Below are 26,377 nucleotides of genomic sequence, written 5' to 3' on the forward strand. Positions count from 1 at the left end.
TCCCTGGAACCCACCGGCTGTACATAAATGTATCCCATTGCAGTGCCCTGGACAGCAGAGCTAACGTCAGATTAAATGCAGGTGGGCTTCGGCCCACACTGCATGCCCCAACCTGACCGGGGTTTTTAATTCATAGACACAGGCAGGTACAACTCCCTATTGTGAAGTCCCTGTGGACCCACAGCATGGGTGGGTGCCAGAAAGCCACCGGCGGCACATAAATATATCCAATTGCATTGCCCATCACAGCTGAGGTAATGTCATGTTTAATGCAGGTGGGCTTCAGCCCACATTGCATGCCCCAGTCAGACTGGGGTTCTTTAGAAGTGGACACATGCAGTTACAACTCCGTGTGGAACGACAGCATGGGTGGGTGCCAGGAAGCCACCGACGGTACATAAATATATCCCATTGCATTGCCCATCACAGATGAGGTTATGTCATGTTTAATGCAGGTGGGCTTCGGCCCACACTGCATGCCCCAGTCAGACTGGGGTTCTTTAGAAGTGGACACATGCAGTTACAACTCCGTGTGGACCGACAGCATGGGTGGCTCCCTGGAACCCACCGGCGGTACATAAATATATCCCATTGCAGTGCCCAGCACAGCTGAGGTAACAACAGCTTTAATGCAGGTGGGCAAAAAATTAATTGGATTACACTGTAGGCGAGGGCCCCAAAAAATTGGTGTACCAACAGTACTAATGTACCTCAGAAAAATTGCCCATGCCCAACCAAGAGGGCAGGTGAAACCCATTAATCGCTTTGGTTAATGTGGCTTAATTTGTAACTAGGCCTGGAGGCAGCCCAGTTAAAATAAAAATTGGTTCAGGTGCAAGTTTCAACGCTTTAATGAGCATTGAAACGTATAAAAATTATATGACTGAGCCTTGTGGGCCTAAGAAAAATTGCCCGTTCGGCGTGATTACGTGAGGTTTCAGGAGGAGGAGCAGGAGGAGGAGGATGAATATTATACACAGATTGATGAAGCAAAAATGTCCCCGTTTTTGATGGTGATAGAGAACGATGCTTCCATCCGCGGGTGCAGCCTACGTATTGCTTAGGTTTCGCTGCTGTCCGCTGGTGGAGAAGAGAAGTCTGAGGAAATCCAGGCTTTGTTCATCTTGATGAGTGTAAGCCTGTCGGCACTGTCGGTTGACAGGCGGGTACGCTTATCTGTGATGATTCCCCCAGCCGCACTAAACACCCTCTCTGACAAGACGCTAGCCGCAGGACAAGCAAGCACCTCCAGGGCATACAGTGCGAGTTCAGGCCACGTGTCCAGCTTCGACACCCAGTAGTTGTAGGGGGCAGAGGCGTCACGGAGGACGGTCGTGCGATCGGCTACGTACTCCCTCACCATCCTTTTACAGTGCTCCCGCCGACTCAGTCTTGACTGGGGAGCGGTGACACAGTCTTGCTGGGGAGCCAGAAAGCTGTCAAAGGCCTTAGAGAGTGTTCCCCTGCCAGTGCTGTACATGCTGCCTGATCTCCGCGCCTCCCCTGCTACCTGGCCCTCGGAACTGCGCCTTCTGCCACTAGCGCTGTCGGATGGGAATTTTACCATCAGCTTGTCCGCCAGGGTCCTGTGGTATAGCATCACTCTCGAACCCCTTTCCTCTTCGGGTATCAGAGTGGAAAGGTTCTTCTTATACCGTGGGTCGAGCAGTGTGTACACCCAGTAATCCGTAGTGGCCAGAATGCATGTAACACGATGGTCACGAGAAAGGCATCCTAACATGAAGTCTGCCATGTGTGCCAGGGTACCTGTACGCAACACATGGCTGTCCTCACTAGGAAGATCACTTTCAGGATCCTCCTCCTCCTCCTCAGGCCATACACGCTGAAAGGATGACAGGCAAGCAGCATGGGTACCCTCAGTAGTGGGCCAAGCTGTCTCTTCCCCCTCCTCCTCCTCCTCCTCCTCCTCCTCCTCATGCTCCTCCTCCTCAACGCGCTGAGATATAGACAGGAGGGTGCTCTGACTATCCAGCGACATACTGTCTTCCCCCGCCTCCGTTTCCGAGCGCAAAGCGTCTGCCTTTATGCTTTGCAGGGAACTTCTCAAGAGGCATAGCAGAGGAATGGTGACGCTAATGATTGCAGCATCCCCGCTCACCATCTGGGTAGACTCCTCAAAGTTTCGAAGGACCTGGCAGATGTCTGCCAACCAGGCCCACTCTTCTGTAAAGAATTGAGGAGGCTGACTCCCACTGCGCCGCCCATGTTGGAGTTGGTATTCCACTATAGCTCTACGCTGCTCACAGAGCCTGGCCAACATGTGGAGCGTAGAGTTCCACCGTGTGGGCACGTCGCACTAGAGTCGGTGCACTGGCAGATTAAACCGATGTTGCAGGGTGCGCAGGGTGGCAGCGTCCGTGTGGGACTTGCGGAAATGTGCGCAGAACCGGCGCACCTTTCCGAGCAGGTCTGACAAGCGTGGGTAGCTTTTCAGAAAGCGCTGAACCACCAAATTAAAGACGTGGGCCAGGCATGGCACGTGCTGGCTGCCGAGCTGCAGAGCCGCCATCAGGTTACGGCCATTGTCACACACGACCATGCCCGGTTGGAGGCTCAGCGGCGCAAGCCAGCGGTCGGTCTGCTCTGTCAGACCCTGCAGCAGTTCGTGGGCCGTGTGCCTCCTATCTCCTAAGCTGAGTAGTTTCAGCACGGCCTGCTGATGCTTGCCCACCGCTGTGCTGCCACGCCGCGCGACACCGACTGCTGGCGACGTTCTGCTGCTGACACATCTTGATTGCGAGACAGAGGTTGCGGAGGAGGAGGAGGGTGGTTTAGTGGAGGAAGCATACACCGCCGCAGATACCACCACTGAGCAGGGGCCCACAATTCTGGGGGTGGGTAGGACGTGAGCGGTCCCAGGCTCTGACTCTGTCCCAGCCTCCACTAAATTCACCCAATGTGCCGTCAGGGAGATATAGTGGCCCTGCCCGCCTGTGCTTGTCCACGTGTCCATTGTTAAGTGGACCTTGGCAGTAACCGCGTTGGTGAGGGCGCGTACAATGTTGCGGGAGACGTGGTCGTGCAGGGCTGGGACGGCACATCGGGAAAAGTAGTAGCGACTGGGAACTGAGTAGCGCGGGGCCGCCGCCGCTATCATACCTTTGAAAGCCTCCGTTTCCACAACCCTATGCGGCAGCATCTCCAGGCTGATAAATTTGGCTATGTGCACGTTTAACGCTTGAGCGTGCGGGTGCGTGGCGGCGTACTTGCGCTTGCGCTCCAACACTTGCGCTAGCGACGGCTGGACGGTGCGCTGACAGGCATTGGTGGATGGGGCCGAGGACAGCGGAGGTGAGGGTGTGGGTGCAGGCCAGGAGACGGTAGTGCCTGTGTCCTGCGAGGGGTGTTGGATCTCAGTGGCAGGTTGGGGCACAGGGGGAGAGGCAGTGGTGCAAAGCGGAGGCGGTGAACGGCCTTCGTCCCACCTTGTGGGGTGCTTGGCCATCATATGTCTGGTGGTGGTGAGGCTGGTGGTGGTGGCTCCCCGGCTGATCTTGGCGCGACACAGGTTGCACACCACTATTCGTCGGTTGTCTGCACTCTCAGTGAAAAACTGCCAGACCTTTGAGCACCTCGGCCTCTGCAGGGTGGCATGGTGCGAGGGGGCGCTTTGGGAAACAGTTGGTGGATTATTCGGTCTGGCCCTGCCTCTACCCCTGGCCACCGCACTGCCTCTTCCAACCTGCCCTGTTGCTGCCCTTGCCTCCCCCTCTGAAGACCTGTCCTCAGTAGGCATAGCAAACCAGGTGGGGTCAGTCACCTCATCGTCCTGCTGCTCTTCCTCGGAATCCTCTGTGCGCTCCTCCCTCGGACTTACTGCCCTTACTACTACCTCACTGATAGACAACTGTGTCTCATCATCATCGTCCTCCTCACCCACTGAAAGCTCTTGAGACAGTTGCCGGAAGTCCCCAGCCTCATCCCCCGGACCCCGGGAACTTTCCAAAGGTTGGGCATCGGTCACGACAAACTCCTCCAGTGGGAGAGGATTCGGAACCATTGCTGCCCATTCTGGGCAGGGGCCCGAGAACAGTTCCTGGGAGTCTGCCTGCTCCTCAGAATGTGTCAATGTAATGGAGTGAGGAGGCTGGGAGAAAGGAGGAGCAGCAGCCAGAGGATTCAGAGTTGCAGCAGTGGACGGCGCAGAAGTCTGGGTGGTCGATGGATTGCTGCATGCACTTTCTGCCATCCATGACAGGACCTGCTCACACTGCTCATTTTCTAATAAAGGTCTACCGCGTGGACCCATTAATTGTGAGATGAATGTGGGGACGCCAGAAACGTGCCTCTCTCCTAATCCCGCAGCAGTCGGCTGCGATACACCTGGATCAGGAGCTCGGCCTGTGCCCACACCCTGACTTGGGCCTCCGCATCCTCGGCTGCGTCCACGTCTTCTAGGCCTACCCCTACCCCTCAGCATGGTGTATTACCAGTAGTGCAGAAACAGAACGCTGTAATTAAATGTGCCGCTTATTGGCCTGTGGTTGGAGGCTGACTTCGCTTACGGAACGCACAGCAGAGCCAGGAAAGAATTTTGCGCAAGCCTGCTGTAACACTTAGCTGGCTGCGTATGAATTAGGACAACTACCCCCAGCAGAGACCCAGTACACTGAGGACGGTCACAGGCAGCCCAAATATATTTTTTTTTCTCAAATGTTTTTGGAAAGGCCCACTGCCTATATACACTGTATATGTCTTCTGTCCCTGCCTCACCACTACTCGCCCTGGACTATGTAAAATTACTGCAGGACGCAATGCTCTGGACGCAATGCTCTGCACGGCCGATATGTAAAAAAAAAAAAAAAATGTGCAACACTGCAAAAAGCAGCCTCAACAGTACTGCACACGGTCAGATGTGGCCCTAAGAAGGACCGTTGGGGTTCTTGAAGCCTACAATAACTCCTAACACTCTCCCTATAGCAGCTCCAGCATCAGCAGCACTTTCCCTGAGCTATGTCTGAATGCATCTGTGGCGAGCCGCGGGAGGGGCCAATTTATATACTCGGGTGACACCTGATCTCGCCAGCCACTCACTGCAGGGGGGTGGTATACGGCTTGAACGTCGCAGGGGGAAGTTGTAATGCCTTCCCTGTCTTTCTATTGGCCAGGAAAGCGCTCTAACGTCTCAGAGATGAAAGTGAAAGTAACTCGAACATCGCGTGGTGCTCGTTTCGAATAACAAGCATCTCGAACACGCTAATACTCGAACGAGCATCAAGCTCGGACGAGCACGTTCGCTCATCTCTATGTTTAACCCAATGCTAATAGCTTGCTGCATCTTAAATACTCACTGTGAGCAGTCCATACGTTAGGGGAATAAAGAGGTTAGGAATAGGAGATAACCAATGTGGCTCAATAAAGATGTAAAGGGCGCAATAAACAACAATAAATTATGTAAAAAGCAGATACAAGCAGCAAAGATGGAGACAGAGAGACTTATTGCCAAAGAGAGTAAAACTAACCCTAAACTGTTCTATATAAATACTAAAAAGATGAATACTGAAAGTGTTGGCCCTTTTAAAAATAATGTAGTTAAAATTGTAGTCACTGAGGCAGAGGAATCAGTTATTTACTAAACAAGTTCACTGCTCTGATCCCTTGAAGAGTAAAGTAATATAAAAATTAACTTTTATTAATTCTAATAATAAATTGAAAAACCACTACCAAAGTCACCTGTAAGTACAACACCCAAGATATATATAATCTGGATAGTGAATTATCCTCAGCGGATTTAAATTATTGTTACGCCTATCTCAAGTGTACACATACTGTGTTTTACCGAAAGTTAGACCCACCCCAAAAGTAAGCCCTATCCCTGTTTTGGGGGGAGGCTTGAAATATAAGCCCTCCCCCAAAAATAAGCCCAGGCTGAAGTACATGAAAAAAAACATCAATACTCACCTGGCCCGCGGTGTCTGAGTCCCTCGCGATGGCCCCCGGCACTGCGGCAGGCTGCCATGTCCTCTGTGCTGAGAAATCCTCCTCTTTCTGGTGACGGAGCTTTGAATACCCCGCCTCCAGCAAAGCTAGCTCTGTGATTAGATCGAGCGCCAGCCAATCAGAGCTGGCGCTCGATCATTCACAGCTATTCAGTGAATGACATCACTGATTGGCTGTGATTGGCTCATCGAGCATCGGCTGTGATTGGCTGGCACTCGATCCAATCACAGCGCTCACTTTGCTGGAGGTGGGGTATTTAAAACTCCGTTACCAGAAAAAAGAAGATATCTCAGCGCGGAGGACACAGCAGACTGCTGCATTGTTGCTGGAGACCAGCAGCACGAGGCAACGGGACGCCACAGACCAGGTGAGTATAAGCCCACCCCCCCCCCAAAATAAATAAATAAGACACCATGCCTACTTTGGGGCAAAAATTAATATAAGACAGTGTCTTATTTTGGGGGAAACACGGTATACATGCACCTGGATGAAAAAAATTAATATAGATACCGTATAGAGAGCAATAATAATAAGGATTAATCTCTATAGTGATAGTGGCAAATGATGTTTAATAGCCCCCATCCAAGAGACGTCCTCAATAGTATAATGCTCCCTTAATGAGATTGTAGCCCAACAATTATTCATATGTACATATAGCGGTATGATTCTGTGGTGAATTTATGAGATTGTTTCAGAGCACACTGTAGTACACAAGATCTTAGTAACTTGTTGGTTCAGCAGTAAGTCAACAGTTAACTGATGATAACATAGATAGGATTATTACCACATGCTATCCAGGGAGACTGAGGTATATCAGAAAGATATTGAAACTGTCCGGGGTCAGGATGATTCCAATATCAAATGAAGTGGGTTAGGTACCTACATAAGGAAAAGCGGCATTCTTCCAGACGTGCTTAAACACTAATAGTGTAATCATACGCTTGGTTCGCTAACTGTATCAAGTTTGTCAATATATCTGTGTGAATTAAAGATATTTCATTATAGATATTTCGTTTGGGCGAGTTTGTTTATGTGGTTCGGTTCAACGCATTTCTGTTGAATAAACAACTCATCAGGAACCTATAGTTAAAGTAATCGAAACTAACTTTTGGATGATGGTGCTCCTAATATAATGTAAGGCAATAGCCAAACAGAATGACATCACTGAATGGCTGTGATTGGCCCATCAAGCGCCAGCTGTGATTGGCTGCCGGCACTCAATTAGCCAATCACAGCACTCGCTTTGCTGGAGGCAGGGTATTCAAACCCCCTGTCACCAGCAGAAGCTCTGCTGTGAGACGAGGAGGATGCAATTACTGCATCGCCGCCGAAGACCATCGGGAGGCATCGGGACGCCGTGGACCAAGTGAGTATAAGCCCTCCCACCCCCGAAAATAAGACACTGTGCCCGTTTTGGGGCAAAATAATATAAGACAGTGTCTTATTTTCGGGAAATACGGTATCATCTATTTATACCCAGGACTGTAACAACGTCTAGAAGAAAGACAGTTTCTACGCGGATAGGAGACAGTTCTTTACAATTAGAGTAGTGAGACTATGGAACTCTCTGCCTGACAACATGGTGATGGTGAACTCGCTAAAAGAGTTCAAGAGGGGTCTGGACGCCTGATGAATAAATATTAATTTACTAATTATAATGCAAAATGTAACATAGTGTTCTTTTGTTTCCCTCTCAGCACGTCCACCTCATGTGTCAGAGTCGGTGGTCAGACTGTATATGCACAGTCCCATCGCCGGCTCCTTTTTGTACACAAGCAGCAGAGTGGTTCCCCCTACTATACAGTCCAGCTACTAACAAGCAGCACACTAGACGCTTCTTCTCATCAGCACTGGACACATTATATAGATGCGTTGAGAGGAAACAAAAAAACCCCTCTAAAATGCACCATAACAAGTATGTAATGACCATAACTAGAAACTGAAGCATTTTATTAAAAACGTGTTCAGTTTTGGATGATCTAACAGAGTAAATGAATATTTAATATTTGGACAAATCTCTTAATGAAGTATGCATCTTGTTTCTGCATGTGACTGATTTGATTCTGTAAAATGTTATGATTCTGTAAATCTGTTATGACAGTTTCATCACTTTGTCAACACTGATAACCGAATACAGTATGTCTTCATTAATTACAAATCGACTTGAAAGCAATTCCCATTAACACAAACTTCCATGGGTATATCAAGGAATGGCTTAAAGCGTACCCACACTGTCAGATGACTTCTCAGAATACGTTGCCATGCATGTACAGGAGAAGAAAACTATATCTGACCATTGTATGATGATTATATGGCGTTTTCACCAGTTTTCCACCTCTGTAGGCTCTAATGATCAGTTCTCTGTGAGCTGGTGGGTGGAAACTGCTGCTATGATATCTTCTATACACTGCACACATAGAGAAGGGGAGACCTTGCTCCCATATCTCTCTGTACCACACACACAAATAAAAACAGCATATAGGACAGCGTAAAGAAGTTCTCAATATTGTAGTTGTGATTCCAGTAGCTGTAGTACAGTAAATCGCTTCCTGGTAGCTTCAGCAACATGTCTGTGTGAGTCTCTCTCTCCCTTACCTCTCCATAGATGTCTATGGGCAGCATGAATCATCAACCACCTCCACTTCCTGTGTTCCATCTTGTTGTCTCTGTTAATAGAGACTGACTTCACATGTCAACAGGCAGTTGGCAGCAAATTATAGAGACCCCCAGTGGTCAGCACTTTAGAATTATTTCTACTACTCGTCACCATACATGTTGCCATGTCTTCTATAGTGAGCATGTGTCAGGTAATTTTCTATGCCTGAAGTGTTTTAACTACCAATGGCATGTGAGTAACAGGAGCAGTGGGGGAAACACAAGTATTCTGGGTCTTTTAAAAAATTTTTTAAGGATGACCGACAGGTCATCAATAGAAGATCGTCGGGGACCCGCTACTCGGATCCCGGCCGATCAGCTGTTTCCCATTTCACTATGGTTAGCGCAGGAAGCAGAATGCACTGACCATAGTGCAGTATCTTGGGTTGGTATTGCAGGTGCAGCTCCAATTGAATTGTTGGTCATCAATCTAAAAAAAAAGTCCAGGAATACCCCTTCAAGTGAATTGTACTTTTTTTTATTTTTGTTAGAACCCTTGGAAACACCTCTAATTAAATATTTCATTGGGATACACAGACTACTTAGGCCTGCCCATTTTTATTGTCCACAGCTTCATTGTTACCTCCCAGCATACAGCAGAATGTTATATAGCAGTTTGCCATCTGCAACTTATTTCTAAGTAATAGTTCAATATTTCTGAAACTCCCTGGGACAACTCTACAGCATCTTTGTTGGCTACCAGAAGTCAGTCTCTCTCTCTCTCTCTCTCGTTGCAAACTATGTGACTTTGGTTGCATTCACCACTTTTTAAATAGTGGGTGAAAGAGAGCATAACAGGAGCATAACAGATTCGCTATAAGTTATGCCAGAACCTGTCTTAAGATATAATGCAAATCTATGTTAGTCTAGCCTTTTTGATGCACAGGAAGTCAAAAGATTTGCCACATTTATTAAATTTGGCTTATTTCACTCCAGCATACTTTGCCTTAAGACCCACATTTGAAACGTTTGCCTAAATAGATTTTTCTTTCTATCTATTGAAATGTTTCTGTCATACTTGGGCTATGTTTGTAGTGCATGCTTGGCGTATACATGGGTCAAGAGGGGTGTCATCTCTCCTTGAATAGAGCACCCAAAAAGTGTGTGGAGACACCTAGTGGGTGAGAGTGTTGGGGGATGGCATCGTTTCTCGCCAAGGAGAGCACCCAGAAAGGGTGTGAAGAGACACCTGAGAGGTGAGTAAGCAGACTTATACGGCCATGCATGCTTCTCTGGGTAATTTATGCAAATAAGTTAGATGGGACAATACCTCTGCAGCTCCGCCTCTTGACCCACGTCACAGGCCTTTCACCAGCCAAATCAAAAACACTGATGAGGGGCAAACACACCCAAAGAGCTTACTGTGTGTAGTTTTCTGGCTTGGCTTCCTATTCCCAATCATTGTTTTACAGACCTGTTAAAATGTCGTACATTGATTTGAAGGATTGCTGGCATCCAATAGGTGGCGCTGCAGAGGTATTGTTCCATCTTCCTTATTGGCATATATATGTTCTATATCATGAAAATCCATTGCTATATATGCCAAATGTATCCAAAGAGTATTTTGATCCGCTGTATGTCAAGCAATTCTTCTTTTGGTATACTTCAGGCAGTATATGTGTTGTGGTGCGCTGATGGCAATTAGAAAGTGGAGCTGGGATGCCATCACGTAGTCGACCCCCGTTCACCTGACCCTGCCTTTTGCACATGTGTGCTATCGTTTCGTGCTGGATGCCGATGAGTGCCTTCTCCCAGTCACTTCAGAAGTCCTTTGAGGTGTCTTCTTTTGGAAATCCCTCAGTGGGTTCAGTGTATAATATAGCCTGCTGCACATCCCTGCTATAGCACCACCATTGGTGTATGGACTGATTGGCCAACATAGGCGTGTCCTCTAGCTGACCAATCAGCCACAATAGAAGTGAATTATTGGGTCCGCCTCTACATGTGCGCTAGTTATTGTCCTGCCTGAGGTGTTTGGTGAGGCAGCGAACTCCTGTAAGCTACGTACCTGTGGCTATTTATCCTATGTGGGGCTTTTCACTTCTGTGTTAAATGCATTGCTCTTTCTTCTGTATTAAACATCTACCTTATCCCCCATCTAGGGACAGACTATGTTCCTGCCATGGGACTTCCCCTATCAGGGTGATTGCCCAGCAGGGTCTACAACATCAAAGTCAGTTGGGTATAGCATTCCCTTCCCTGTATTTCTGTTACTGTTATTGGTCTTATCTTGTGTGCCTTACATTTTGATGATATAATACATATCCATATTGCTCCATTGCAAATATTAATTACGTCCGGGTCTAACATGTTGGTGATGTCCGTTGGGGGGCGCCGGACTTGTGCTCTGCATGAATGCAAAAATGTGTAATTGTATTGAAAAGTGTAGTTAATAACCCCATTCAATAAAAGTGAATCCTGCAAAAAAACATACATAGCGTTGTTTACAATGTAAATCAATGGAAAACATGTGCAAGTGCATGGCACACAGTTGTATTCATTGGGGACATGCATTCGGAGCTCAAAGTTAACGCGCACCACAATTTTGCTGTGAAAAGCACTTTACCTAAGCCCCATATTTTAAAGTACTTTGGTTTGGAGCAAAACTAGTAAAATAATATATATTTAAGTTAAATTAGATGCTTCAATTCAGAAAAAGCAGATAATGTACTGCGACAGCCAGTGTTCTGAGGGCCAATTTGTGTTGTGGCCGACTGGCTGTGTTCTTAGCTCTCTGTATTCCATGGTCTGTTCTGTATCTTCTAATGTTTGCCAGACACTTATTCCCATAGGACACAAGACCACTTAGACTACTTACCTGCTTAATGAAGCTTAATACAATGCTAAACGATTTTTACATACTAGAGCTGCTATTACATACTAAAGCTTTTGTTTACTTTCATGTACAGTTTAATCAATGCACTTAAAGGAAATATGCCGTTTAAGATGTCATGATCCTGTTTCCCTCTGTACTAAATATTGAAAAATGTTGTTCTGTAGTAATGCCAGCTTGAATGAATTTCACAATTTCATAATGTTATATTCCTGGAAACGAAACCATGGCATTATTCGACTAATAGATTTAGAGGCTGGCAGAGGTACAGTCAGTTGCCAATCAGCTGTACAACCAGGGCAATGCTGTAAATAGATCCTAAAATAACAGAAGCCTTCCAATTACCAGACACACATTACTAAGTCTTAAAGAAACATTTCCTAAAAGGACATCCAATCAAGGGCTTAACTATAGTAGGTGCAGAGAGTGGGGTGGCACCCAGGCCCTGGAGTCCTAGGGGGCCCATGAGGTCTCTCAATCCCATGTGAGGCCAGTACTAGAGTATCAATCAAGCATTATAATTGGGGACCCTGTTACAAATTTTGCATTAGGACACAGCAATACACATTGGCATCCAGTGGAACATGGAATAATGCTTTTCCATATTAAACCAACAGAGTAAGCTTTGGTATGTCTTCATATGAAATTGGACCCATTTGGTGCTACTTGAGAGCACCAAAGATTCAATATATTATTACCGTATATTACCGAACTTCATTACAGTGACGGGACCCTAACGGCATGAGGCGCCTGAGCCCCGGCAGAGGCGGACAGGTGAGCATATATTTTTTTTATTATTTACACATGCTAGGGATGATTTTCAGGGAAGGGCTTATATTTAAAGCCCTTCCCTGAAAATCACTGCAGGATCTACCGGCAGACCATTGTTTTCAATGAGGCCGCCGGCAGCGGCTGTGGCCCAATTGAAAGCAAGGGTGCACGGACCATGCATTTCCCACCCTAGGCTTATACTTGAGGCATCTAATTTTCCCAGTTTTTTGTGATAAAATTAGGTGCCTCGGCTTATACTCGGGTCGGCTAATACTCAAGTATATACGGTACTCAGTACTTGTACAGGGCCATAACACAGCAGATTATATAAGCTCTAAGGTTGTGCTCCATGTTTAGGTAACCTATAAAGGATGTTCTGTGACAAAAGACATTTTGTGTTCTTCCTATGGCTCATTTGCAAGGGGCTACTCTAAAAGGTTAAAACTTACCATGGTGATGAATTCTCAGATACACTAAATATTGCACCAATGTTGTGGAACTGAGCACGCTCATTAGGAAGAAGCTTCTAGGCTCACACTGCCTTATAGCACTGGGGTTCTAGGTTCACAGCTGATTATAGATAATATCTGCATGCAGTTTGCATATTCTCTTTGTTTTTATTATTCTTGCTTTTCACGATCTCTCCACCGGAGAATGGAGATAAAAAGAAGTGTAGTGGCTATGTTGTTAGCACTTTTAGTGCTGGAGTTCAACGTTCAAATCTGATCAAGAGCAACATCTGATTGAGGTTTTATGTTCTCTTTGTGTTTTTGCTTGTTGTTTTTCTCCTCCTCTGGAGCAGGACAGACAAGTGTGGGGGCTCAGGTGTTAGCATTGCTGCTTTGCAATGCTGGAGTTATAGGTTTCAAAGGGCAACATCTTGATGGAGTTTTTCAAAGGCCTTGCAGATGTCATCCTTGATGGGATTTAAACCTAGAACCCTAGCACTGAAAAACAACATTCATAGAAGAAACCACACACACCGATCGACACTAAACGTTGATAGCGATTGAACACTGTTACCAATTCCAGGCTTGAGTATTTGGGAGTAGACTAAGGAATTGACATTAAACAGAGCCAAGCCATTTTTATTTGCCTAATTTGTGCTCCAGGATTACCAAATTGCAAAAAGTGAAGTGTTATTCCCTTAAACACAAACTTTGTTTAATATCATGCATAGCGTATTATTGATCTTAAGGTCCATTTACACAGCACGAATGTTAGGCAAATGATGCCCAACACTCGTCCCTGTGTTTCCTCGCACTGGTGCTCCTGCACGGGAGCTAGCAGAGCTGTCTCGCTCATGGAGTGGCCATGAGCGAGACAGAGGGGCGGGGCAGTGCAGGAGATTTCTCTCCTCTCGCACCCCCGCCCCTCTCCATTGCCATAACATGGCGGCCGTTCACTACTGAATGGCCACTATTTAAACAGGGCCCCCCTGTTTGTCGCTCTGTAAGCAAGACAGCTCCGCTAGCTCCCATGCAGGAGCACGGGAGCAAAGAAACAAAGGGTCGAGTGTTGGGCATTGTTTGCCCGACATTCGTTCCGTGTAAATGGACCTTTAGGATATAGTTAGCCAAGGTTAGCAAAAAATGATTTAATGGTAACCGTTTAGGGTGTCTGTCCACGGGTGTAAACCGCCCGTAAATCACGCCCTCTGAAGCTTTCCATAGGACTGATATGGAAAGCGCCGACACACTGTCCATGAGCGGAGAACCATTGTGATTCTCCGCTTGCGGCGGGCAATTCGCAGCATGCTGCGAATTGCCCTGATATTCCGCGGTCAGCCTATCTATCAGATACGGCTGACCAGCGGAGAATCAGCGGCAGAGCTCCGCCGCGGGATACTCCAACGCCTGTGGACAGGGGGCCTTAATTGCTTATTAGTTATTAGCACAGTATTTATTTTCATTCCTTTGTTAGTAAATAAATCTTGCTTTCTTTTGTAACTCCTTCTGCTACATTGTATCCTGAATTTGCATTGCAATACTACCACCTGCTACATTCATATAGCGGGCACTGTGCAAGTAGGCAATGGTTCTCCGAGTTATTTTCCCCTAACACCTTAAGGTGGCCATACACATGAAATTTTCTGGTGAGGATCATTTATAAAACAACCACGAGTGACCTATGAAAATTAGTGAAGGCAGATTATATTCTGGTAAGAATATAATCCACCTGGTTGGAAAATCTTTTCTGATTTAGGGCTTTCACCCACTAGCGTTTTTTTTTATGCTACAATATCATTGCGTTTTTTCAATGGGACTTTCTAATGTTAAAATCGCATCGCGCAAAAATCGCAAGTTTGTGCTTTCGCGATTTTTGTGTGATGTGATTTTAACATTAGAAAGTCCCATTGAGAAAAATACAGCAATATCGCAGCGTTAAACAAAACGCTAGTGGGTAAAAGCCCTTTCAGTGTTTTCAGCTCTTCTGTGAAACTGGCACAATCCCTCATCTGCGGTGCCAGAGCTATCCCCTAGGCACTCACTAGAGACGCACCAACATGCTGGCTTTTACTCTGTAGTCAGTGGGATTCCTCTTACTTATTTTTCGGCTTTTGCTTGTAATAGATGGAGGGCAGGGTTCACTTCAGTGTCACAGCGTGCCAGGGAAGGTAGAGAATGGGGCACAGAGGAGACTGCTTTCATGGCTATGTAGCTGCAGAATCTTCAGTGGCTTCTGTATGTAAGGATCAAGAGGAAAAAGCACAACTGTCTCTGAACGGGCTGTTCCTCTTCAGTAAGAACTTCATACAGATGTGCCTGGCAGACCTGTCACCTACACAGGTAGCAGTCTTTAAAAGTAATTTTTTTCAAAACTATGTCCCGTGTCGACTACTTTTTTCTGGCATGCCGATGCAGGGATTGTTCGTACAAAGATCATACGGTTGATGATTACTCAGCCTTAATGGCCAGCTTAGAATAACTTTGTACATGTGGAGACCGATAAAACATCCCACAATTTTAATCCATACAAACCCCTATAAGCCTCTCTGTCATAGTGGATTCATATCCTCCGTACATAGTAGATGTCCCAAGCACTAAGATAGAAGTCCAATTGTAAGGGGCTTCCTTAAAGAATTAAAGGGGTTGTCTCGCGAAACCAAGTGGGGTTATACACTTCCGTATGGCCATATTAATGCACTTTGTAATATACATCGTGCATTAAATATGAGCCATACAGAAGTTATTCCACTTACCTGCTCCGTTGCTAGCGTCCTCGTCTCCATGGTTCCGTCTAAATTCGCTGGCAGCTTGCTTTTTTAGACGCGCTTGCGCAGTCCGGTCTTCTCCTTTCAGCACGAGCCGCTTCAGTGTGCTCCCCGCTACAGCTCTTCTGCGCATGCGCAGACGAGCTGTCACTGCTCGGGAGCGCGCTGGAGCGGCCATTCTGTACCATCCTCTGTTAGAGGAAGGTGCAGAAACTGGAGCTGCCCAGCGGAAAAGCCCAGCCCAGCCCAGAGAAGCCGCCCAGGTAAGTGATGGGTCGGGGGGTGATCTTCTCTAACAGGTGAAGGTCCCGGGCCACAGCGCTAGGTTCCGGAGCCCAGCGCTAGGTTCCGGAGCCCAGGTGAAGGCCCCGGAACCTAGCGCTGGGCTCCGGAACCTAGCGCTGGGCTCCGGAACCTAGCGCTAGGCTCCGGAACCTAGCGCTGGGCTCCGGGGCCTAGCGCTGGGCTACAGGGCCTTCACCTGGGCTCCGGAACCAAGCGCTGGGCTCCGGGGCCTTCACCTGGGCTCCGGAACCTAGCGCTGGGCTCCGGGGCCTTCGTCTGTTGTCAGGGTCTAGCGCTGGGGAGCCGGGAGCGTAGCACTGGGGAGCCGGGAGCGTAGCGCTGGGGAGCCGGGGGCTAGCGCCGGTTACCTGCTGCCTGGCGGTGGGTGACTGGTCGGCGGCTGCGGGGCGTCGTGTTGTCATGGAGACACAGCTGGCAGCGTCTCGGGAGCGCGCACGTCGGGCTGCAGCAAGCGACGGGAAAAGAGCCGGTGGCCATCTTGGGGAAACTTTTATAAGTTGCTGGAACGGTAAGTACAAACCAGCTAGAAAAGTCATTTACAGGGGGGCTTAGTAATGTATGCTTAATTAGGGGGACTGGGCAATAAAAACAAATCACTGCTTCCTCGAGACATCTCCTTTAAGTTGAAAAACTGAACCCAGATATTGCCTCCTATGTGTTTTTCTTGGGTTGGCTGTTGGGACACCACGTGTTGGAAGGTCCTAAAACAATGAAGAACAAGATTCAAATGAGTAAATGGTACCCAGCACTCCAGGGAATATGGCCATATATTTGCAGAAAATGGAAGTAAAGAAAATCCACTAACTTTACCATGGGCAGCATGAACCCAAGGCAGATATGCCCATTCGGCCCATTAATGTTTTATTCGGAAATGCTGCGTTTCAGAAAAAACAAACTTAGAATTTTGTGTCAGAACTCAGCTCTCGGCACTCTTGAGTCGAAAGGGCGGGCCATACCGAGGTCTGCTGGCCACAGCATCAAGAGTGACAGCTCCCCTCCCTGCTTGCATATAAGGAGATAGCTGTCTGTCTTGATGCCCGGCATGGCCCGCCTCTTTGACTTGGAGCTCTGTTCCACCTGAACTCCGAGTCAAATTTCTAAGTATATTTTTTTAGAATCACTGCAGCATTTCAGAATAAAACATACATGGGCTGAATGGGCATATCTCTCCTGGGTTCGTGGTGCCCATGGATTGGGCAGCATGAACCTGGTCACAGGCCCAATTTAAGGATAATTTTTTGGACACACACTATGCCATTGGCACCTCGCAAGCACATTTTTGTCAGCTAAATAGGGAATCTGTTCAAATTTTGAATCTCACCCCTGCTATAAGGTATTAAACATGTCCGGAATATTTGAACTTTAGAAAATAAGGAGAAATATAATGTACCTAGCAGGTGATGACTTAAACTTAAACTACTGCTTAAAGAATATCACTATATCACTTCACTGCATAAAGAATAATCCTCTAATATAGTGTTATTATAAAACTTGTTTCCTTAAGACTTGGGAGAATTATGATTAAAATATAAAGAGCATTAAAACTTTCAAATTTCCTTTGGTTGCCTCAAATCTGTTAGAATGCAGAAGCCGTTGTAGGAAATCATTCTGTTCACCTTTAGGAAAGAGCATTTATGAGATTCTTTATAAATCCCACCCTCTGTCACTATTACACCAGTACGTAAAAGAGTAGCCCTCACAAATGCATGGTCAGTCATGCTACGGGATGCATTCATTTGAATAGTGCATGCAAATAGCATCCCAAAAGGGAGTTCATGGCGATGTTCAGCAAGTGCAATGGTATCCACTAATATGATTCAGGAGGTTTATCTTACCGTATTGCAGTGGAACACATTTATTTGGCTGCCCCCAGGTTTTAACCGTTAGATCTGTGCAACTGAGGAACTTCCTTTTAAGAAGAGGTTGCTTAGTAGGGGTTGACTCATTAAAAAAAAAGATTCATATATCCTCTTATGGCATATGGATGTCATAGAAGAACCCCTTCTGTGAGGTCCCTGTCTGGCAGTCCCTATAGATCAATAAACTATATGAACATGATTTTATTCACAATTGGGCAGCTGTAAAAATGTCTAGCTAGATGTGGGGGTTAGAGCTGCAGGGAGCTACAGAAGCCTGGTCCAGTCGCCCAAATGGTGCCATTCTACCACATTACATTCTATGTAAGAGACACCTTTTGATACCTATTGGCCCATATTTAGGATTAAGCTTATGCCACTTCAAGCATAAACTATCTTTAAGAAGCATTGAATAAGGAACACAATTGAGCAAGAGGTTTGCAACTTTTTCCTCTCACACCACAAGAAGAGTTGACATGGTACTGCAGAAGACATAGGCCGCCTGCACACGGGCGGATTTGCATTGCGAAATCCGGAGCAGGCGTCTGCCTCCAGATTCCGCAGCAAATACCGTCCATAGCATGCTATGGCAAAACGTGATTTCCTCTACTCGAGCGGAAATCCATTGCGATTTTCTGCTTGTAGAAGAGAAATCACCCATGCTGCGATCCTGTGTGGATTCCGTGCAGGTGGTTTCCATTGAAGTCAATGGAAGCCATCCGACCCACGGCCTTTTCACAATCATCATTGCGGAAAGGTCGCGGGATCCGTGTCATCGCCTAGCAACGGCATAAGATCATGAAGCACAGATTATGAAGACTGTGGACAGGTACATGGCAGTCACAGCTCAGCACAGATTCGGAATCTGACCCAACCATGTGCAAGTGGCCATAGTTTATGCCCCAATTATCAGACGGCAGTAACAAAGAAACCCACAAATCTTATGCGTAAGCATATGACTGCTTATAGCAAGTGCAAAGAGAAGCTTAAACATCCCGACATTTCCTCATGTGCCACGTATACTAATGAGGACCTTTTAACTTTCCCGCCATGTCTAGTTCAGCAAATACCCTATATTGTCAATATAGTTGTTGGAGGCTTGTACTGACCATCCTGAAAATGATTTCCCTTTTGTTGAGCCACCGTAGTGCAGAAATACAATTGTTTTCTCTTATTAGTTTGTGCGAACTGTCCTTTGTCATTTTGGACCAGCTGTTTCCTATCACTTCACGCCATCTCCTGCTTCTGATAAAGTGATTGTAGATGTCTGGCAAAAAAACAGCCAGAGATGTAGATACATAGAGAACTGGCAGTAGCTGCTTGTCAAAGAGAGGTTTGCGGTGCTCTGTTTCCTCACCCGTTGCAGAATAAATTACCAAATTGGCATGTACAGGTTCATTGCTCAAATATATTCAAGCTAATTTGTATTGCATATGCAAAGCAGGCATTAATATATGCAAGTAGAAATGCATTCCAACTGGGGAACTTATCCCCTGAAGGAACAGCACAATAATTCTCTAGGGGGTAAAGGAGGCGATTAATTTGGATTAAAGTTTTAGAAGAGACTAGAGTTTTGGGAATGGAAATGAAAGATGTAGAGAGAGAGAGAGAGAGAGATAAGAAGTGCTATGGGTGCATCACTGCAGACGTTCATAGCCACTATTTATTGTCATAGTTCTACTTAGGAATGGATTTACATACAGTACTATTTGCTTTTTAGATGACAAACAAGACTAGGTTCACGTCATGTTAAAAGGGTTGTCTGGGACTTTTCATATTGATGACCTATCCTCAGGATTGGTAGCACTGTCCACATGACAGCAGCATAGTGAACAGCTGATCAACGGTGATTCCGAGCAGTGGACCCCTGAGAAGTGAGGATATGTCATCAATAGTAAAAGTCTCAGACAATGCCTTATTCAACGAATATGCTGGGAAAATCTGCCACCGTAAATGTATAATATGGAAATAGATTAGTATTACCCATTTGTTCTATATAGTTAATGCAAAATAGCTTTGCCTCAACCATATTGAAAATCATTGTCAACTGTGTCCTTCAATACAGTAGAATACAAACAACCTTCCAAACATAATATCACAGGATATACATTTTTTTAATAGTCACTGGAAAAGTATGCAGTCCTATAGGCAGTCACACAAATACAGCATATATTCTGTCAGGGGTGTAGCTAGGGGATGCAGGTGGGGCATGTGCCCTGGGTTCAGTCAAGACTGAGGGGGCATCAGCCCAGCAATTTAACCTCCTCGCAGACATGGAACAGAGCAGGTTCTACTGGAAAATTACATTACAGTTTTGGTCAAACTGAGCTTGTTATAATTCAAAGGGTTAAAGCTCTGGTTCTATCAGTGTTGCCAACAAGCTCTTGGTCTCTTGGCTTTAAAATAGCACCTAAAGCATGTGTATAGCAGTTATAGAATTGGAGTGACAGCTGTTTGAAGTGGGATCGGGAATATTGAATTTACAACTGTCATGTCTGGTGCAAAGCAGGATGGGAGGGGGGTGGAGGGTCCCTGCACCTGAAGTGAATACTGAAGGTTTTTGTGAGGGCACACCAAACAACTTCTTTGCCCCAAGTTCTGGCCAGTCTAGCTACACCACTGCATTTGGGGGACCATTTCAAACAGTCTCTTTGAAAGTAATTCCTAAACATGGTGTAAACTTAGCCTAACGTATTTCTGCACTTAGTTGCGAAGCAGTTGGCGTACTATGGCACATGTAACTCAGGACTTTTCTTTGCTTATACTTGATAAATTACACCCTATTTTAAACACAAGGGCAAAGTTTATTAAAACTGTCTAAAAGAAGAACTGTCTTTGCTGCTGAAGCAACCAGTCAGAGATCCTAATTTTAGTTTTCAAGAGCATAATAAGAAATGAAAGCTGCACTATGATTGGTTGCTATGGGCAACAAAAACAGATTTACAAAAAAAAAAAAGACAATGGGCCTCATTTATCAAAAGTCTAAGAGAAAAACTGTTTTGTTGCCTATAACAACCAATCCCAGAGCAACTTTAAAAAATGCAGCTTATTAAGGGCTTCATTAGTTGCATCAGATGTGCTTGAGATAAAACGCATCAAATACCTGGACTGGCTAGGGCTTGGTTAACTGTGACATTTGAGTGTTAGAAATATGGCTAAGTCAAGAAAGTGGTTCAGAAAGTTAAGAGAAGAGATCATTGTCTTGCACACACAAGGAAAAGGATACAAAAATATAGTAAAGCCACTGAATGCTCCTAGAGATACAGCTGGAAGGATAGTTTACAAGTTCAATGTTAAAGAAAAAATGGCTACTGGGATTTGCAGAAAAAGGAAGCTACCACCCGCTGCCACCAGATTAATGAGGAGGCAGGTGGTCAAAACCCTTGAGTGACTGCAAGAGAACTGCAGCAAGATTTGGTGGCAGCAGGCACTGAGGTTTCCATTTGCGCAGTAAGGTGCATGCTAAATGCTGAAGCTCTTCATGCCTGAACTCCAAGACCTACACCTCTACTAACCTAAAAGCACAAGAAAAATCTGCAATGAAACAAAACTGGAGCTTTTCGGACCTATGAATCAGCAATATGCCTGGAGGATGAAAAATGAAGCATACACTGAAAACAGCATCCTGCCTATAGTAAACATGGTGGTGGCTCATTGATGCTCTGGGACTGCTTTGCATTAGCTGGCAGTGAAAACCTGCAGTATGTGAAGGGCAAGATAGATTCAATCAAGTATCAGGAAATCCTAGGAGAAAACCATGCCTTCTGTGAGGAAGCTGAAGCTTTGCTATCATTGTACATTCGAATAGGACAATAATCCCAAGGCCTATCTCCTCTATATAGGGAGCCTAGTACAATGAATAAAACATTATAGTTAGGGGGCCCTGTAACAGGTTTTGCATTGGGGCCCCAAATCTTCAAGTTACGCCTCTGGGTATGAGTACGGGGGGGGGGGGGGGGCAGGGATGGGCAGCTGAACTTTCGCACCCGGGCCCCTGAGCTTTTAGTTACGCCCCTGTATTCCCAAGTATACCCCATAGTCCACCAAAGATTGGTTTCAGAGAAAGTCCTGAAAGATTCTGTAGTGCCCGTCACAGTTGCTTGTCTTCAACCCTATAGAAATTCTTTGCTTGAATTTAACGAAGACAGTTGCAGCACACAAACCCAAGAATATTAGTGAACTGGACAAATGGGAATGGGCTAAGATTCCTTAGGAACGCTGTCAGAAGCTGGTGACTGGTTATGCTTCACATTTGCAGTAGGTCTTAGCAGCAAAAGGTGCTCTACTAAGTACTAAAGACACTTGTCAATAAAAGGGCTGAATAATTCTGTGACTGTAGTGGTCATTAAAAGAGCTTGACCAGGGTGGCTGCATATTAGTCGGCATTGAACATTTAGCTTGCTCATATTGCAATCTGGCTCTTTGCATACTATCAGGGTGTATAGTGACGAGCCTGCCCTGCATTCTTGGCTTCTTTTTCTGTTAGTTATGTCTTTGTGCATTTTTTCTCTCACCTCTGTAATTTTAATCTAGTTAATAGTGAGATAGTGTAGGTTCTAGCAGACACGTGGTGGCCTTACCTTAGCCCATCAGCTTGACCAAGTGTCTTGACCAAAATGCGGACTAACACCCGCATTTATCAGTGTGTTTCTTTTTTTTCCACGCAGTTTGCTATAGATGCTGAGTGAGCCTCGGATGTAGAGAAACAGGGCAATCCACTGCTTTGCCAGTTGGGGTTGTAATCTTGTTTGGTGTGTCGCACTTATCTATGGCTGACATCCTTGGTATGAGTTCACATGTGTGGACTGTTTGTTATCAGTCACCCCTCCTCCAATCTGGGCTGGGTTGAGCTGGATGGCTGCATATTAGTCAGCACTGAACATTTAGCTTGCTCATATTGGAATCTGGCTCTCTGCATTCTATCAGGGTCTATGGTGATTGAGCCTGCCCTGCAGTTTATCAGATGGCGCACTCTTGGCTTCTTTTTCTGAGAGTTATGTCTTTGTGCATTTTCTCTCTCACTTCTGTGACTCTACTTTAAAATGAGGGTTGAATAATTTTGATTAAAACTGTAAAAGCAAATTTAATATATAATAGGGGATGCATTTTGGCATATTGGGCAAGTGCCTGTTTTCTAGGAACCCTCCAATTAGTAAATTTACAGGAGCAACCAAATAGTGGAGCATTCAAACTTGCACTGTGCTAGACCACCAGGAACTCTACATATCGACAGTTTTTCTGTTCTAGACCACCACTGAAGTTTTAAATCCTCTTTAGTCTTTGAGATTATAATAGAAACACCCTAACAATATCAGAGTGTAATCTAATCAAAGCAATATAATTTTATTTATGCAATGTCATATATTTGAATACCAATGGACGGTTTTGACACAGGAGTGGTTTATTTGTTAAGTCAACCATAGTATTGAGAAAAAGGTGAATCTTCTTTCATTGTTACAATAATTGCATTAAGCTATGTATATTTTTTACAAGCCACGAAGGGAGTTATTAGTGGCCTAAGCCTCCATATCTCAGACACTAGATGTCCTCATAGTATTCATACATGTCAGTTATCTTGTGATAGACCTGCAGGCTAGACTTTGTGTTCTCATCTATCATATAACTTCATAAGAAGTCCTCTTTATTGCAGCATCACGCCAGGCATCTGATCTACTTGCCAATACCCATTCTTATCTTTAGATTGTGCCATCCGTTGAACCTTGGCTTCCATGCCTCAGGCTCTTATAAAGCATATAGTCCCTGAGGTAGAAGGATGTTATACTAACTTGTTCTATAAAGAGGGCACTTATCTCTCCCAAGCCCTGCCCTTGCAGTCATGATGTGTACACACTAGTAATCCTACATATCCTGAAGATCTCAAGAGCATTCTGCCCTACTCTACCAAATCAATCAGCTTTTCCTTGCTTGAGAGCCCTGCATAGTAATGCAGAACGCAACACCCAGTGCAAGACAGGCATCCGCAGATCCGCTGGGCACAATGCATTGAATAATGAAATGCAGTCATTCATATTCATATAATTGCAGATCCATAATTCCTGAGGCAAGATGTATCTATTTCAGGTAATGTTGTCAAATGTACTACAAAGGTGGTTTTGACACTACTAGTCATTAGTTGTCTTAGGCCCAATGTCCACTTGCATGCACAGATTCCATCTGCTGAATCCCGCAGTGGAATCCAGCTGTGCCCGCGGACATGGGGAGAAAAATACATTTTCTTACTTGTCTAGCACCAGCGCGGGTCCCCTCTATGCCGTACGGATCTTCTTTCTTCAGCGTGGCGGATGCGTCCTGATGTGCCGGACGATGTGCCGGACGTATGCGCAATGCAATTTTTAATTTTTTTTTAAATCTGGTTTCCCGCGGATCTACAGCATGTCCACAGTGACAATTGTAGCTGTGTCGCCGATTGGAGGGCTTACATTGACTTCAATGGAAGCCGTCTCTGCGGGATCCACAGAAAAATGGAGCATGCTGCGATTTCTTTCCGCACATGCGATCTGCACGTCGGGGGAAAAAATCACATCCGCATGCTTTAAATTGTTTTGCGGATGCTAATGCATCCCTATGGGCGGCTTGATTTGTGGATCTTACGCATGGGTGCCACAAATCAATACCACCCGTGGACATTGAGCCTTATATCCATTCATTTGATATTCTATATCTTATGTATTATCTGCTTTTACATCCACTCATAAACCTAAAACCCCAATATTCTACTCCCCACATCTTGCACCCACAGGTTTCTGAAAGGTATAATGTAATGAAACTCTCAAGCCTTGGCCTTTCATGGTTCAGATAGCAATACCTTTGTGATTCAACCACCATGCTGGGTGTTATGGCCAAGCTGGAAGTTTTACACTGTTTCCGTAGCGCCCATTGCAGTGAATGGAAGTTACAGAAACAGTTTACACAGCAAGCTACACTGTGTCTGTAAGGGATCCCACCCACTGGCGTTTTTTTCTCCACTGCGATGCAATTCTAAAGTTAAAGTCTCGCATCGCAGTGCGAGAAAAACGCAGGCGGATATCCCAAAATCGCTGGGATATCGCTGCGACATCGCCAGTCTTTTCAATGGGGTCAGCGGCAGCAGCACTAGCCCCATGGAAAAGATATGGAGGATGCCGCGGGGACCGCGGGGATGAAGGAACCCTCTGTCACAGCTGTAGCAGAAGTCAGCGGCATGCTATCCCATTGTTTTCATGCTGATCCCATTGAAAGCAGTGGTTTCTGACAAGCCCTGCAGAATGATTATCGGAGAAAGGCTTGAAATATAAGCCCTTCCCCGATAATCATAAAAAAGTGGTTAAAAAAAATAATAAATAAGTTACTCACCTCTCCTGCTGTTAGCCGCGTCCTCCGGATGGCTCCCAGACACTGCTACTGAGCTCCTTCAGCAGACGGGGATTTTTAAATCCCCGCCTCCTGAAAGGGCTGTGCGGATTGGCTGAGGGCTCAGCCAATAGCAGCTACTGCTTAGCTATTGGCTGAGCGCTCAGCCAATGGCAGATAGCTCTTAGCTATTCATTCATGAATAGCAATATCTTAGCTATTCATGAATAAATAGCTAAGAGCTATCTGCCATTGGCTAAGCGATCCCATTGAAAGCAATGGAATAGCATGCCGCTGACTTCTGCTACAGCTGTGACAGCTGTCACAGCTGTGGCAGACGTCCACGGCATTCTCCATATCTTTTCAATGGGGCTAGCGCTGCTGCCGCTGGCCCCATTGAAAAGACTGTCACAGCGATATCTCTGCGATTTCTCGCACTGCTCTGCGAGAGTTTTCACTTACTCTCGCAGCGCAGTAGAGAAAAAACCGCTAGTGGGTGGGAGCCCTCACTCCTGTATTATAGAAACAATGTAGCTCATGGGAGTTAGAGAAAAAGCTTGGTGGTCGGGAAACGAGATAAGGGTTTCTCATCTCAGTCGGGAAATGCTGAGCTGGGACAAGCCCTTTAATCTAAATGTTTGTAAATGACAAGGAAACATTCTCTTGGTTGGATGAAGGTCGGACACAGGTTTATTCATTTTATAACCAAAACAACCATTTTTGTTTTAACAAGAAATTCAACGCGTATATCTCAAAACTTTCTCTGGCGCGATATGCCGGCACATGGTCTTCTATATAACACATCCACGATCCAAGCTTCACCTTCATTAATCACTGACCAACGATGGCTGTGGCTTGAGATAAGCAAGCGATCAGATAACCACATTGAAAATAAAGACAAATATCAGAAGGCAGCAAATACACATCCATCTTTAATAGCTCCAATTAATTGGAGAACAGGCAGGCAAATGATGCCTTCAGGACCTCACAACAGGCAAGGGGGCGAGGGAGCGGTAAGTCTGTCCGAAATAGCTCTCTCCTATGGAAAGATATTGATAAGGGGAGAAGGGAGGTTGAGACCATCTATTAACTAGAGGTGTCCCAACCCTTGAAGAACCCCTTACCCAAGGATTCTGGTGCCTCTAACTGCCATCTTTATACTGGACTAACGGGCTCCATTAGTCAGACAGACACCTTCTTCTTTTTTTAAGATCCAAAGTTAGCCCCTGTCCAGAGGAATAGGAGCAGTTAGCAATCTCTGGTGCTGTCATTGAGATAAATAGAGTGGCGGCATGCATGTGTAACTTTTGCTGCATTCATGCAGGGAATTCTGGGATACCTGTTCTTGGGATCATGATAGTAATGTAGTAACATAGTATGTTAGGCTGAATGAAGACAATGTCCATCTAGTTCAGCCTGTTTCTAGCTTCC

This window comes from Eleutherodactylus coqui, chromosome 1 (assembly GCF_035609145.1).
Source record: "Eleutherodactylus coqui strain aEleCoq1 chromosome 1, aEleCoq1.hap1, whole genome shotgun sequence".
Classification (NCBI taxonomy): Eukaryota; Metazoa; Chordata; class Amphibia; order Anura; family Eleutherodactylidae; genus Eleutherodactylus; species Eleutherodactylus coqui.